The sequence below is a fragment of the Dipodomys merriami genome, unplaced genomic scaffold (genome assembly GCF_024711535.1).
Source record: "Dipodomys merriami isolate MVZ:Mamm:240054 unplaced genomic scaffold, mDipMer1.0.p SCAF_3, whole genome shotgun sequence".
NCBI classification, from domain to species: Eukaryota; Metazoa; Chordata; class Mammalia; order Rodentia; family Heteromyidae; genus Dipodomys; species Dipodomys merriami.
Genome location: NW_027204492.1, coordinates 67,290,809 through 67,306,589, shown reverse-complemented (window position 1 = coordinate 67,306,589; position 15,781 = coordinate 67,290,809).

Genomic DNA, 15,781 nt, shown 5'->3' with positions numbered 1-15,781 from the left:
CTGGAGAGATGGGATTACAAGTGTGGGCCACCACAGCTAAAACTCTTATTTTGTTTCTTAAACACACACACACACATACACACACACACACACACGTGCATGCACTCATGCATGTACACACACTTATACAAAGACTGTTAATAGTAACCCATGTGTTGCTCAGCACCAGTGGCTCACACCTGTAATCCTACTTATCTGAGGATCATGGTTCAAAGGCAGCCGAGATAGACAAATCTCAGAGGCCCAATCTCCAATTATCCAACAAAAAGCTGGAAGTGGAAGTGTTGCTCAAGAGGTAGAGTACCTGTCTTGAGAGAAAAAGCTAAGCAATGCCCTCAGTTCAAGCCCCAGTATCAGCACAAAAATTAATAAATAATAAAAGTAAATCTACATGATGGCATTCCAAAAGCAGTAGTCTCCACTATTGTGAAATACAAAGAGGCTAGCATTTGAGAGAGAGAGAGAGACAGAGACAGAGAGAGATTGTTAACTGATGAAAAAAATCTTAATTCATACAATAAGAAATGCAAGCTTAAAAAGTTTGGTAATACCTAGTGTGGGTGCCATGCATGGTGCTCAGTATTTCCTATTTTGCTTATATTATCAATGAGGGAAATGGAAACATAGGTTGAGTCACCTATTCAAGATTACATTAGTGTCAAGTAGCAGAGCTGTATTCTCTTTTACACTATTGGAGTGCTCAATAAATGACAGTTATTTATACTTATTTTTATGTTACATTAGGGTTTGAACTCAGGGCTTGACCTTTGCTAGGCATGTGCTTTAACTTTTTTTTTTAATTTCACAAAGATAGGAAAAGACTCATAAAAACATGTTGCTGAAAAAAATTTTTTTTTTTTGGGTCTGGTTTTGGGGCCTGAACGCTGGGCCTGGATGCTGTCCCTCAGCTCTTCAGCTCAAGGCTAGTGCTCTACAACTTGAGCCACAGTGCCACGTCGGTTTTTCCTTTTTTGCTTATGTGGTGCTGAGGAATTGAACCCAGGGCCTCATGCATGCAAGGCAAGCACTCTACCACTGAGCCACCTTCCCAGCCCTGAATATGTTTTTTATATGTACTTGTTTGATAAGGAAATTAATAAATGGTGACTGAGTGCCCATGGCTCACGCCTATAATCCTAGTTACTCAGAAGGTTAAGATCTGGGGATAACGGTTCAAAGCCAGGGAGGGAAAGTCTGTGAGACTTTTATTTCCAATTAACCACCAGAAAACTGGAAGTGGCGCTGTGGCTCAAATGGTAGAGCACTCATCCTCAGCTCAGGGACAGCACCCAGGCCCAGAGTTCAAACCTCATGACTGACAAAAGATAAAGCAAAACAAAACAAAACACAAAACAATCCCAATTTCTGAAGGATGTGAATCTCAGAATGGGGATTTTTTTTGGGGGGGGGGCTCTAAGAATTGAACCTAGGGTCTTTGTACATGTTAAACATGAGCTCTCCCACTGAGTGATAGATTCAACCCTGACCAAAAAACAGTTGGTTACTAATGGCTCACACCTGTAATCTCATCTATTCAGAAAGCTGAGATCTGAGAATCAAGGTCCAGTGCCAGTCCAGGCAGGAAAATTCATGAGATAAATGATCTCTAATTAATCATCAAAAAGCCAGAAGTGGAGCTGTGGCTCAAATGATAGAGTGCTGTCTTTGAATGGGAAAAGCCAAGCAAGAGTGCAATGCCTTGAGTTCAAGACCCAGTACCAACAGACACTCACACACCCACTCACACACACACTAACACACACACACACACACAAATTATAAAGCAGAGCAAAAAGGCAAAGATAAAGATCCATGTGTGTCAGAGCACTTGGGTAGTATGCATGAAGCCTTAGTTTCAGTCTCTAGTACAAAAGAGAGTGGGAGGGGAGAAAGAGAGAGGGAGGAAGAGGGAGAGAGGAGAGAGAGGTAGAGAAGGAGAGGGAGAGAGAGGGAGAGAGAGAGAGAGCGGGAGTGTGTGAGAGAGGTATGTGGCTGAAATGGTACACTTGCCTAGCAAACACAAGGTTCTGAGTTCAGATCCCAGTACCACTGAAAAGAAAAGTAAAAAAAGCTATATACCCACAGCACCAGGAAAGTACCAAGGTTGGTAGGAAGCAAAGGGAGTTTTTATTTTTTATATAATTTTGTTATTATTGAGGTATTGTACAGAGGCAAAGGGTGGTGATTATTATTATTATTATTATGCTTCCCTTTAGCCTAGCCACACTCCAGAATTGTTTTTAGAGAACAGAAGACAAGGGCTGGGAATGTGGCCTAGTGGCTTACTTAGCATGCATGAAGCCCTGGGTTCAATTTCTCAGTATCACATAAACAGAAAAAGTTGAAAGTGGGGGCTGGTAAGGTGGCTCAGTGATAGAGTTCTTGCCTTGCATGCCAGAGGCCCTGGGTTCGATTCCTCAGCACCATGTAAGCAAAAAGAAAAAAGCCAGAAGTGGCACTATGGCTCAAGTGGTAGAGCGCTAGACTTGAGCCGAAGAGCTGAGGGACAGCACCCAAGCCTAGAGTTCAGGCCCCACGACTGGACCAAAAAAAAACAAAAACAAAACAAAAACAAAAACAAACAAACAAAAAAAAACCCAAAAGTTGGAAGTGGCGCTGTGGCTCAAATGGTAGATTGCTAGCCTTGAGCCAGAAAAGAAGCTTGGGGAAAGTGCCTAGATCCTGATTTCAAGCCTCAGGAGTAGGGGGGGGAAGGGGGAAGGAGGGAAGTGGAGGGAGGGAAGGACAGAGGAGAAAGGAAGAAGGAAGGAAGAACAAAGAAGAGAAGACAATGGGGTAATGGGGTTGGGGAGTAAAGACAGGATTTATGGGGATGCTGTTTCCTAGATGAGTGGCAGCAAGGTCTCAGTATGCTTAGTGTAACACATACAATGATATGAGTAATCTGCATTCACTGAGCATAAATTTAGTACATGTGCTAGCCACTCAATGCTAAATACTTTACCCACATTATTTCCTATAATCGCTCCAACAATGCACTGGAGTTATGACAAGCCCTTATTTTGCAGTTAGAAAAATATAGGCTCAGAAAGATTCAGTAATGTGTCTAAGTTTATGGAGTTAGTTCAAGCAGAGGCTGGAATTCTCATCTGTGTGTTTCCAAAGTTCCTTTTCTTTACTTCATTCTTTTATGAATACTATACAAAGCTCCCACTGACAACATATTGTACACATGTGGCTAAAATCACAGCCCATGCATTCAGGAAACAATGAAATAAGACTAGAAAGTTTGTTTGGATCTTTAGTCTTCACACATGCTGCTGCCTGCTGACTTGTGGAGGTACTGTAAGACAGTATGGAAGTTAAGCAATAAGGCTGGGAATGTGGCTTCATGGTAGAGTGCTTGCCCAGCATGCACAAAGCCCTGGGTTTGATTCCTCAGTACCACATAAACAGAAAAGGCCGGAGCGAGAGCTGTGGCTCCGGTGAGTGCTAGATTTGAGTAAAAGAAGCTCAGGGACAGTACCTAGGCCCTGAGTTCAAGCCCCAGGACTGGAAAAATAAATAAAGGAGGAGGAGGAGGAGGAGGAGGAGGAGGGAGGAGGAGGAGGAGAAGAGGAGGAGGATGAGGAGGAACAATGTAGAAGAAAGTCCATTTTTTTTTTTTGTGCTGGTACTTGGGCGTGAACTCAGGATCTGTATGTACACTGTCCCTTAGCTTTTTTTTTTTTTGCCCACCTTGGGGCTTGAACTATGGGCCTGAGTGCTGTCCCTCAGCTCGGGCTGGCTTTGAACCTTGTTTCTCAGATCTCAGTCTCCTGAGGAGCTAGGATTACAAGCCTGAGTCATCAGCACCTGGCTAAAATCAGCTAATATGAACATTCATTCGAAAGACATGGAGATAATAATGACCAAAAAGGCCAAGGGCCTAGTCCTGTGTTTGGAACTCAGGCTTTCAAAGCCTAAATTTTCATTCAGAAGGGGTGTGTGTGTGTGTGTGTGTGTGTGTTGGTTTTTTTCTCTCATGGCTGGCACTCCACTGCATGAGCCATCTCTCCAGTTTAGTTTAATTTGTTGCTCTGGTTAATTGGAGATAGTCTTAAAAGACTCTTCAGTTCTAGCTGGCTTGAAACCTCGATATTTAGTGCTTTACCTCCTGAGTAGCTAGGATAACAAATGTGAGCCACTGGTGCCTGGTTTAGAAAACTTACTTAGTTTACATCATCCTAGTCTTGGTATAGACAATGGTATTGCAAGTAAGTAAAAGCCTAACTGCTTCATACCCTGACTTGAAGAGCAGTCTGATTGGGAAGATCAGTGTTCACTCTCAAGCACCCAAACCCAGAAGGGGACTCTTGAAGTAGGTGAGGAAACAAAATCCCCAGAGGGATTAGGGAGGTTCCAGTTGCCTCAGTATCTTTCAGTGCCAGGATTTTAGGGTAACTGTTTTCCTAGTTTGGTATAATTAAGTTAAAGAATTAAGCCAGGCACCAATGGCTCATGTTTGTAATATTAGCTACTGGGAAGAATAAGATCTGAGGATCTTATTAATATGCAAAAAAACAGAAGTGGAGTTGTGGTTCAACTGGTAGATCACCAACCTTGCGTGAAAAATAAAAGCCCAAGTGAGCCCTAGTATCTGCACCAAAATCAAAACAAAACCAAAAATAAACTAGCTGATCTTCTGAAAGTTCCATACACTTCTGAAAGTCAATGTGTCTACATGAGTTTGCATTAGCAGATTTAAGCATCGGAGTGAATTTCTGAGAGCATGCCACATCACTGCCTCTTGTGAAGTCTTTCTGGTTGGCTGGCATTCAGGGAGGAGGAGTGGGAGGGAGGAAATCCAAGACAATTATTCTTTGGCAGCCTTGGACTGGGAGAACAGGTAAAGCTGTATTGAGAGTGGGCAGTTCCTGTCAGGCAAGTATCAGTATTAATGCATCCTTGCCTTTGATCAAAAGTTACTCATGGGAAAGAAGTGAATAACTCATAAATTACATCCAGGTCTTTGGAGGAAATGTGAGTTTGTTTTCAAGTGGTAAAAGCTATAGAAAGAGGGGCTGAGGGTGTGGTTCCATGGTACAGTGATTCCTAGCATTCAGGAGCTTCTAGGAACCTACCTCCACAACACTGCAAACCAATAACAACAACAATTAAAAAAATAAAACTCCACTATTATCACCCCAAGCACTAATAACAAAACTAGAACAAGACTGGGAGCCAGTGGTTCACTCCTATAATCCTAGCTACTCAGGAGGGCTGAGACCTGGGGATCAAGGTTAAAAGCTAGCCCTGGAAGAAAAATGGTTAAGACTCTTATATCCAATTAATCAACAAAAAGCTGAAAGTGGAGTTGTGCCTTGAGTGGTAGAGTACCAGCCTTGAGTGTAAAAGCTAGTCACCAGTATAAGGCCCTAAGTTCAAGAAGTAGTACTGGCACAAGAAAGAAAGGAGGGAGGAAAGAAGAAAGGGAAGGAAGGAAGGAAAGAAGGAAGGAAGGAAGGAAGGAAGGAAGGAAGGAAGGAAGGAAGGAAGGAAGGAAGGAAGGAAGGAAGGAAGGAAAGAAGGAAGGAAGGAAGGAAGGAAGGAAAGAAGGAAGGAAGGAAGGAAGGAAGGAAATTTTTTTTGTTAGTGTGGGACTTGAACTCTGGGCCTGGACGCTGTCCCTCAGCTCTTCAGCTCAAGGCTTGATCCACAGCTCCACTTACGGTTTTCTGAGTGGTTTATTGGAGATGAGTCTCACGGGCATTCCTGCCAGGGCTGACTTTGAACTGTGATCCTAGATCTCAGCCTCCTGAATAGCTAGGATTACGGGTGTGAGCCATCAGTGCCCAGCAGGAATTCTTTTTTTTTGGGGGGGGGTCCGGTCGTGGGGCCTGAACTCTGGGCCTGGGTGCTGTCCCTCAGCTCTTCAGCTCAAGGCTAGCGCTCTACCACTTGAGCCACAGCTCCACTTCCGGCTTTTTTCTTTTTGCTTATGTGGTGCTGAGGAATTGAACCCAGGGCCTCGAGCATGCAAGGCAAGTGCTTTACCACTGAACCACCTTCCCAGCCCTCAGCAGGAATTCTTGGAAGAAAAAAAAAAAACTAGAGCAAGAATAGCTGTTTGTGACACCAAAATGCAGACAGAAAGGAGAACAAATGAGATAGTAGAGATAGTATATTTTTCCACAATTAGCAGAGAAAGGTCCAGATTTCTCTAAAGGTTACCAATAGGATTAGTGAGGTGACAGGTATCCCAGGGCTTCTCAGGGCCAGGATTCTGGGTGTAACTTATTTGCCTAGATTGACATAATTAGGTTAAGGAATTGACTTTCCTATAAGGTTTCTTTTTTTACATCTATGGATCTTTCTTATAATAGCTCCATAAGTAGAGACCAGGGATGTTGGTAAACATCTTAGCACCAAACAACTCCAACAACAAATTACTTGGGTGAAAATGTCACTAATGCTGAGGCTGAGAAACAGAGGTATAGTGGATATTGTCACCCAATATGTTAAAAGTGAAGATTCTGGGGCTGGGGATGTAGCTCAATGGTAGAATGCCTGTCTAGGAAGTATGAGACCCTGGGTTTAGTCTCTGTACCACAAAACCAAACCAAATCCTAAAGAGGCAGAGAGAGTAGTAGTAAATAGGCCAAGGTCAAATGAGCTGGAAAGTGGCTCAAACCCAGCCTGGCTGGCTGGGTCCAGTTCTTTTCTTACATTGTTGCAATGCTACTGAAAGATGTTTTGTATTGTTTATACTTCTGGCTGTGCTGCCTCCCTAGAGTGATAAGCACACCATCAGAGATTAGAAGGTAGAATATACAAACGTCGAATATACAGTCTCTCAATCCATTTTAACTCTGTAACTTGCATCATAAGTTCACCGTCTAAAAGACGAGTCAATCCTCCCAGCTCTTAGATCCCAAACAATGTTGTGTGTATATGTGTGTGTGTGCACACGTGCACGTGCATGCCAGTACCAGGGCTTAAACTCGGTTTCTTGAGCTCTCAGCTTCTTCACTTAAAGTTGATATTCTACCACTTGAGACACATCTAAAGTTTTTGCTTTTTGTGTTTAACTGGAGATTAGAGTCTCTCAGATTTCTTTCTCCCAACTAGCACTCAACTGTCATCTTTGGATTTAAGCCTTCTTGGTAGCTAGGATTGCAAGCATGAGCCACCAGGGCCCACCCAAAAGAATGTCTTTAGTCCCTTTCCCAAAATTAGCTTCCCAAAGGGGTCCCAACTTGCACTGTAAATCTCACAAAGGAAGCCTATTGATATAATTGAGCACAAACCTCCTATTTTCCAGGTGAAGATAATGAATGCTAGAAAAAGGTTCATCACAGTTTTGAGGAAGAGGGATAAAGAACTTACTTATCCTGCCACCTAGTGCATAACTTATGCTACTGCATTCTCTAGAATCAGGTCTGTATAACATACCATTCATTCCATAATATCTATGGTACTTGGTACTGGATATAGGCCAACACAACCTTGGCACATCCATGTACTGTTAAAAGTATTATTCTGGAATTTAAGGATCCTAACGGGATATGGTAGTGTTAGGAAGGAAGAGAGCTATAGTAACCCCCTTCCCTTTATAACATCTCTCTGTGGTCAGGGGATACTGACTCCCATTCACTTCAACCCTATTTCCTCTCCCTTACTGCCTAGCTCTTGCCTTAGCATCTCTGGTATTGGCCAAAGTGTTCTTTCTGAGGCCAACTTTGAGGCTAAGCAGGTTACTTACTGGTAGCTTGCTTACAGGGTTCCATTCCCAGCACCAACAAAAGAAAAATCTTGCTGATGTTGGTGAGGGTTGCCCCTACACTTCACAGTAAAGGAAGTGTTCCTAAACAAACATTTGCTTGTTTATTTTTTACTAAATGTAAAAAAATTCATACAGGCCGGGCACGGGTGGCTCATGTCTGTAATCCTAGCTACTCAGGAGGCTGAGATCTGAGGATCACAGTTCAAAACCAGCCTAAGCAGGAAAGTCTGTGAGACTCTTATCTCCAATTATCCACCAGAAAACCAGAAGTGGCACTGTGGCTCAAGTGGTAGAGTGCTAGCCTTGATCTGAAAGCTGAAGGACAGAGCCTAGGCCCAGAGTATAAGCCCCATGATTGACCAAAAAAAAATTCATCCAGGTCACAGTAGTGTTCACCTATAGTCTCAGTTATGAAGAAGGCTAGGCAGAAAGATTACTTGAACCCAGAACTTTAAGGCCAGATTGGGTAATATAGTCTCAAAAATTGAAAAGAGAAAGAAAAAAAAGAAAGAAGAGCTGGGGTCATGGTTCAAGTGGCAGAGCATTTTCCTAGCATGCTTGAGACCCTGAGTTGAATCTCGAGATCCGCAAAGAAAAGTAAACTGAATAAATAATGTGTAAAATTTGATCCATTTTCACCTATGTGGATGTCTATGAAACTGGCCACAATCAATATGCCAAGCATATTAATCACCTCAGAAATTAGAATAGTTTTTATTAGCATACATTAAGTATATAAAGGGGAGGAGCTATTGTTGTGATACTTCTAACCATGTATACATTTCCCAACTAACCCCATCCCCTCCATATCTCTTCCTTACCCTACTCTCAACTTACCCCAAACAATTTCAACAAGTTTCAGTGTCCCATGTTCATCCATGCAAATAATCTACCTCAACTATATTCCCTTTTCAGTAGTTGAGCATAGAGCTGGCTACTCTGAATTGAAGACAAGGTCTTTGGTTGATGTCAGCATTCCTGCAGGCAAGGCTGTTGCTATCTTTGTATGCAGACCTTGATTCTGGGCAAGCACACTCCATAAATGATCTGGGAGAGCAATGATACATTTCTTGTTACATAGAGAAACTGGGCAGTTTGTCTGGAGCACTATTTTTCCAGAGCCTCATTTCTCACTGTGGAGGCAGAAATTGGCCTGATAACCACTCAAGCCCCTCTTTGCTGGGATTTGTACTTTAATTCCTATAGAACATCCATAACCAGCTTATGCTACAGGACAATGACAGATTGGGACACTGCACTCTATTTTTCTGCTTGCTTGTAAGTTTTCCCTTTATATTTATATTCTGTGGGATTTCCCCAAATACTAGCAAAGTAGCCTGTTAATAAGGTAAAGCTGGGTTTATTGCTTAGTGAGTAAAGGAAAATATCATCTCTGCTAGGCTTTGGCAATGTCTCAGAGAGTGGTTGGCAAGGTCAGAACTTGAGAATCAAAAGTTTGGTTTGAAGTGGGTCTTCCAATGTAGGGTCTTCAGTTAAACAAGGATTGTGATATAAATAGTCCAGGATAGGTTGACACAGCAATAAGATTCCACATAGAGCTAATCTCTTTTTCATGTAGCTTGTGACTTAGTGAAACAGACATGACCTGAAGATTGGAACAGAGGGCCTCATTCAGGTAGATGAAGAGGTTGAGTGTGTGTGTGTGTGTGTGTGTGTGTGTGTGTGTGTGTGTGTGTGTGTGTGTGTGTGTGTGTTTAAGCCCCCAGTCTTGGGGCTTAAATTCAGGGCCTGGGTCTCTTAGCTTTTTTTTGCTGATGGCTGTAACATTCTATTGAGTGAGAATTTTGAATCCATAAAGCTGTTTTCCATTTCAGTAGAGGGGTGAAATAGAATGTTGCTACTGTACTGCAGCATAAAAGAGACTAGAAAAGAACAAGTTATTATTGTAAACATCTAAAACATTTTTGCCAGTACTGCAGCTGGGCACTATCCCATAGCTTTTAAACATTTTTATTGTTATTATAAAGGTGATGTACAGAGGGGTTACAGTTACATAAGTCAGGTAATGAGTGAACTTTCTTTTGGACAATATCACTCCTTCCCTCCCTCTCTTCCAGTTTTTTCCTCCCATCCCCATCCACAAGAGTACACTTCCTTTTGGAAAATGTCGTCTCTTCCCTCACACTCTCCCAATCCCTTAGCTTTTTGGTTCAACGCTGTCTCTCGATCACTTGAACCACCCTTCTACTTCCTGCACCTAGCTAAAATAAATCTTTTTTTTTTTTTTGTCGATCATGTGGTTTGAACTCTGGGCCTGAGTGCCGTCCCTCATCTCTTCAACTCAAGGCTAGTGCACTTCCACTTGAGCTACAGCGCCATTTCCGGGGTTTGGGGCTGGTTTATTGGAGATAAGAGTATCAGGGCCTTTCCTGCCCGAGCTAGCTTTGAACCATGATCCTAAGATCTCAGCATCTTGAGTAGCTAGGATTACAGGCGTGAACCAGCAGTGTCTAGCGCTGAAATAAATCTTTTTTTTTTTTTTTTGGGTCCGGTCGTGGGGCCTGAACTCTGGGCTGGGCGCTGTCCCTCAGCTCTTCAGCTCAAGGCTAGTGCTCTACCACTTGAGCCATAGCTCCACTTCTGGCTTTTTTCTTTTTGCTTATGTGGTGCTGGGGAATCGAATCCAGGGCCTCATGCATGCAAGGCAAGCGCTCTACCACTGAGCCACCTTCCCAGCCTGAAATAAATCTTAAAGAAGTCATTTCACTGGGATTCAGTCTGTTTAGGACAGGAACTAGGTAAAAATGATCTTTGAGGGTATCTCACTGGAAGGATATTATATTATCCTCTACATAGAATTCTACAACACAAACAGGCAGTTAATTTGAGATGTATTAGCAGGCAATCCCATTCTTAGGTATTGCTGGATTGAACAATAGATGTGATACAATGGCCAATGAAGAGTTGCCATTCTCACATGGATTATATCCTTCTATGTGGAAATGCTGCCACTTTAGGGATTTGGCAGGCAGATTACCCTCCCCCACCATCAAGTCTGAATTCCCCCAAAGGGTTCATTCCTTTGCATAAGGCACTCTTTTCTTTAGCCAAGCATCTTGGCCTTTCACACATTTTTTTTTTTGCTTTTCTGTTTATCAAAAATGAACCTTGAAAACCAGGTGCAGATGGCTTTGCTACTCAGGAGGCTGAGATTTGAGGATCACAGTTCAAAGCCAGCCCAGGCAGGAAGATCCACGAGACTCTTATCTCCAATTAACCAGAAAACCGGAAGTGGAAGTGTCTCAAAGAGCTCAGGGACAGCACTCAGGCCCACCACAGTTCAAGCTCCATGACCAACAAAAAAAACGAAGCTTGACTTCTTTCTTCTTAAAAAGGAAGCCTGCAGTGACAGTTTAGTAAGAGTAGCTTGTTAAAGAATTAGCCACTAAATAAGAATGAAAGATTACTAGAGGCTAGCCAGGAGTGGCAGTGCATGGCTATAATCCTAGGTACTTAAGAGAAGTAGCCAAGCTGGGCACTGGTGGCACATGCCTGTAATCCTAGCTACTAAGGAGGCTGAGATCTGAGGATCACAGTTCAAAGCCAGACTGGGCAGCAAAGTCTCCCAGAAAACTAAAAGTGGCACTGTGGCTCAAGTGGTAGAGTGCTTGCCTTGAGCTGAAGTGCTGAGGGACTGTGCCCAGGCGCAGAGTTCAAGCCCCATGACTCCCCCCGCCAAAAAAAAGCCAAGTGGCACAAGCCTATAATCTTACACAGAAGGCTAAGATCTGAGGGTTGAGATTCAAAGCCAACTTTGGTCAAAAAAAGTCCATGAGACGCATCTCAAATTAATCAGTAAAAAGCTGGAAGTGGTGTAGCTTGACTGAAAAGGCTAAGGTACAGCACTTAGGCCCTGAGCTCAAGCCTCAGTACTGGCACATTTTTTTGTCAGTTGTGGGGCTTGAACTCTGAGACTGGGTGCTGTCATTGAGCTCTTCAGTTCAAGGCTAGCACTCTACCACTTGAGCCACAGTGCCACTTCTGGTTTTCTAGTGGTTTATTGGAGATAAGAGTCACGGACTTTACTGCCTGGGCTGGCTTTGAAACGTAATCCTCAGATCTTAGCCTCCTGAGTAACTAGGATTACAGGCATGAGCTACCGGTGCCTGGCCAGTACTGGCACATTTTAAAAAGGAGAAAGAAGCCAGGCACTGGTGGCTCATGCACGTAATTCTAACTATTCAAGAGACTAAGATATAAGGATTGAAGTTGAAAGCCAGTTTGGGCAGGAAAGTTCATGAGGCTCTTTCTTATCTCCAGTTAACCACCAAAGAGCCGGAAGTGGAGCTGTGGCTTAATTGGTAGAGCACTAGCTTTGAGCAAAAACAGCTCATGGACAGGCCCCAGGCACTAAGTTCATGCCCCAGAAATGGCACACACACAAAAAAGATGCAGAAGCTAAGTTAAAAATCTGAGGCCATGGACTGGGAATGTGGCTTAGGGGTAGAGTGCTTTCCTAGCATGCATGAAGCCCTGGGTTTGATTCCTCGATATCCATACATAGAAAAAACCAGAAGTGGCACTATGGCCCAAGTGTAGAGTGCTAGCTTTGAGCAAAAGAAGCTCAGGGACAGTGCCCAGGTCCCGAGTTCAAGCCCCAGAACTGGCAAAAAAAAAAAAATCTGAGGCCAGCCTGGGGAAAGGCCCCGTGTAAAACAACAATGGGGAGCTGGGAAGGTGGCTCAGTGGTAGAGTGCTTGCCTTGCATGCCTGAGGTCCTGGGTTCGATTCCTTAGCACCACATAAGCAAAAAGAAAAAAGCCAGAGGTGGCGCTGTGGCTCAAGTGGTAGAGCACTAGCCTTGAGCTGAAGAGCTGAGGGACAGCATCCAGGCCCAGAGTTCAAGCCCCACGACTGGACCAAAAAACAACAACAACAACAACAACAACAACGATGGGAGTTGGGTGCTGGTAGCCTAGGCCTGTAATCCTAGCTACTTAGGCTGAGATCTAAGGTAAGAAAATCAGCCAGCCTGGGCAAGAAAGTTTGAGACTCCTTTCCCCAATTAACCAGCAAAGAAAGAGAGAGAAAGAGAGGGGGGAGGGAGAGGGAGAGTGATAGAGATAGTGAGAGAGAGCAAGCTAGCAAGAGAGAGAGGGAGGGACAGAAGGAGGGAAGGGCCAAAAGGGGAGGGGAAGAAGAGGGGAGAGGAGTGGGGGAGGAAACTGAAGGAGGGAGGGGGGGAAGGGGAGGAAAGTGAAGGAGGGGGAAGGGGAGAAGGGGAAGGTATAAGAGGGGGGAAGGGGAGGGGGAAGGGGAGGGGGAAGGGAGGGAAAGTGGAGAAGGGAGGGGAGGGAAGTAGAGGGGACAAGTAAGGGGAGGAGAGGAAGCAAGCTGGAAGTGGCCCTGTGGCTCAAGTAGTAAAGTGACCATTCTCTTCTGAGTGTTATCTACAGAGCTGGGCTTCAGAGTACATAGACCTGTGAGGAAATCAATTTTCCTCCTTTCTTTCTTTTTGGTGCCTGTACTGGGGCTTCAACTCAGGGCCTAGGTGCTGTCCTTTAGCTTTTTCCCTCAAGTATAGCACTCTCCCATATGAGCAACACCTTCACTTTTGGGTTTTTGCTGGTTAATTGGAGTTGAGTCTCACAGACTCTGGACTCTTCTTCCTGGGATGATTTCAAACCTGGATCCTCAGATTTTAACTCTGGAGTAGCTAGGATTACCAGCCTGAGCCATCAATGCTCAGCTTTCCCTCTTTTCTTTCTTTTTTTCTCGGCTGTGGTATTACAAGGTGAATCATCCCAGAAGCTACATTTTGAAATATAGAATATTGGAGTCTTTATTATACAGTTAACGGGCTGGAGGCTGCCAGTTCTAACAAGGCCTGCAACACACAAATACACATAACACAGCCAGGAATCTTGCTAAAGAGGAAAGAAAGAACAAAAACAATACCAACAAGCCAATTTAGCTTGGGGGCAGATCCACAGGAAATTCCCTGTCCCAGGCGCTGGACTGACAGATGCAGTAACCTATCAGCCAAGTGCCTGCCCCTGTCTCCAGGGATCCAGGCACACCAATCACCTGGCGGGCAGGTGAAGGGCAGGGGGTTTTCTTCTCCCAGCATGAAGACAAGATGCCAGACCCTACAGTCCACCAGGTGGCGGCCAGACCTAGCCTCCTTACTCAGGGCCTGGGCTCTTTTTTTCCCCAAGGTGTTCTATCACCATTTATTTTCATTTGTAGTTTGTGATAATGCAAAACTTTCTTTTTTTTTATTATGAAAATACAATTACATGGGCAAGATAACGAGTACATTTCTTATCAAGCATTGTTGCCTCCTCCTTTGTTTCCCCTTCCCATCCCCCTCTTTCCTACCCCATCCTCCCCCCCCCATCCCTGGGCCTCTTTTTGCTCAAGGCTAGCACTCTACCACTTGAGCCACAGAGCCACTTCTGGCTTTTGAGTGGTTAACTGGAGATAAGACTCTCACAGGGACTTACTTCTTTGCCTGGGCTGGCTTCAAACTGCAATCCTCAGATCTCAGGCTCCTGAGTAGTACCCAGCTTCCCTCCTTTCTTAATGGTGCCATCTTAGGCCATGCAACTGAGCCTCAGCTTTCTTTTCTGTAAACTAATGAAAACAAAATCAACTTTATTGAATGGACAAAATGCATACGGAACTTAAGGAAATTCTTTTAGTAAAGTTATTGTGGTTGGGAAGAAGATCACAAAAAGAAAAGAACCTAGGATTTCCTAGCAATAGAGGCATATAAACAGGCAATTCATCCATGATACTTGGAGTAGTCACAAAGAAAGATGGCAATAGATTTAAGTTCAAGGTAGGTTCAACGCTGGTCCTCTGCCTCTTGGGCCACACCTCCATTTCCAGCTTTTTTTCAGGTTACTTGGATAAGAGTTTCTTGGACTTGTCTCTCTGGGCTGGCTTCAAACCTTGTCCTCAGACTTCAGCCTCCTGAGTGTAGCTAGGATTGCAGGCGTGAACTGGCTACAGTGAGCTCCTTTTGAACCTTTACAAAAGGATGGAAAGATTTCTCAATTTTGGCTGCATTCCTTGAGGCCAGAGTTCAGGTAAAAGTTTAAGCAATTATCATACAACCTGACTTAAAGTAATCATTGATGTATTCAGTCTTTTCTTCAAATGGATGTTCAAAATATTGCAATTTAAAGAAAGGCCTGGTAGATTTCTTAGCTAAATACAAAAGACTATATTCTGTGGCAAATTCACACGTCCTTTCTATTTTTCCTGATTCCCGTAAGATTCACGGGTGATTTTGTTGGGGAAACTGGATTTTTGACAAATGAATTTGAATCTTACAAATGAATTGTGATTTCTATAAGGAGGAAAGAAAGGAACATGTTCTAGGTAGGCTAAGAAGCCAAAGAGATACAGACTTAAAAGAACCACGGCCAAATTACATTCTAGAGCATGTTGGCTGGTGAAAAGATGCACAAAAGAATACATTGCTATACAGTGTAAAGGAGCCACTCTCAGCAATGTTAACATTGCTACCAGCCATTCTCAAGTGTTTAATTGGAGAATAATTCCTATGAGGACTGGGAGGTAGTCCTAAATATATTTTAGCCAACCTGCAAAATCGAAAGGATTTCACAATATTGCTTTCTCCACTGAAGAATCCCCAAATCCCAAGTATGCAGAAAAAAAGTAAATTTACCTTTGTGGATGCTAAAAGCAACAGTAGTAGAATGCTAGGAGAGGTAAAAAAAAAAATCCTAGAACTTATCAGGTGTGACATCACAGCTATAATTCCAGCACTGAGTAGATTGAAACAGAAGTGATATATTTAAAGCCAGCCTGTGCTATATAGTAAAACTCTGCCTACAAACAAATATCCTACAATTTTCTTTTTTCCCCTTTACTTTTCTGTGCTGTTAGTGGGACTTGAACTCAGGGCCTTGCAATTGCAGTTGGCTTTTTCACTCAAGGTTGATGTTCTATTACTGAAGCCACACTCCCATTCCCATCTTTCAATTTTAAACTATGAAAAAGAATTAGAACATATTCAAAAACCCTCTTGTAGAGGAAAAAAATAACACCCAAAACAACAAC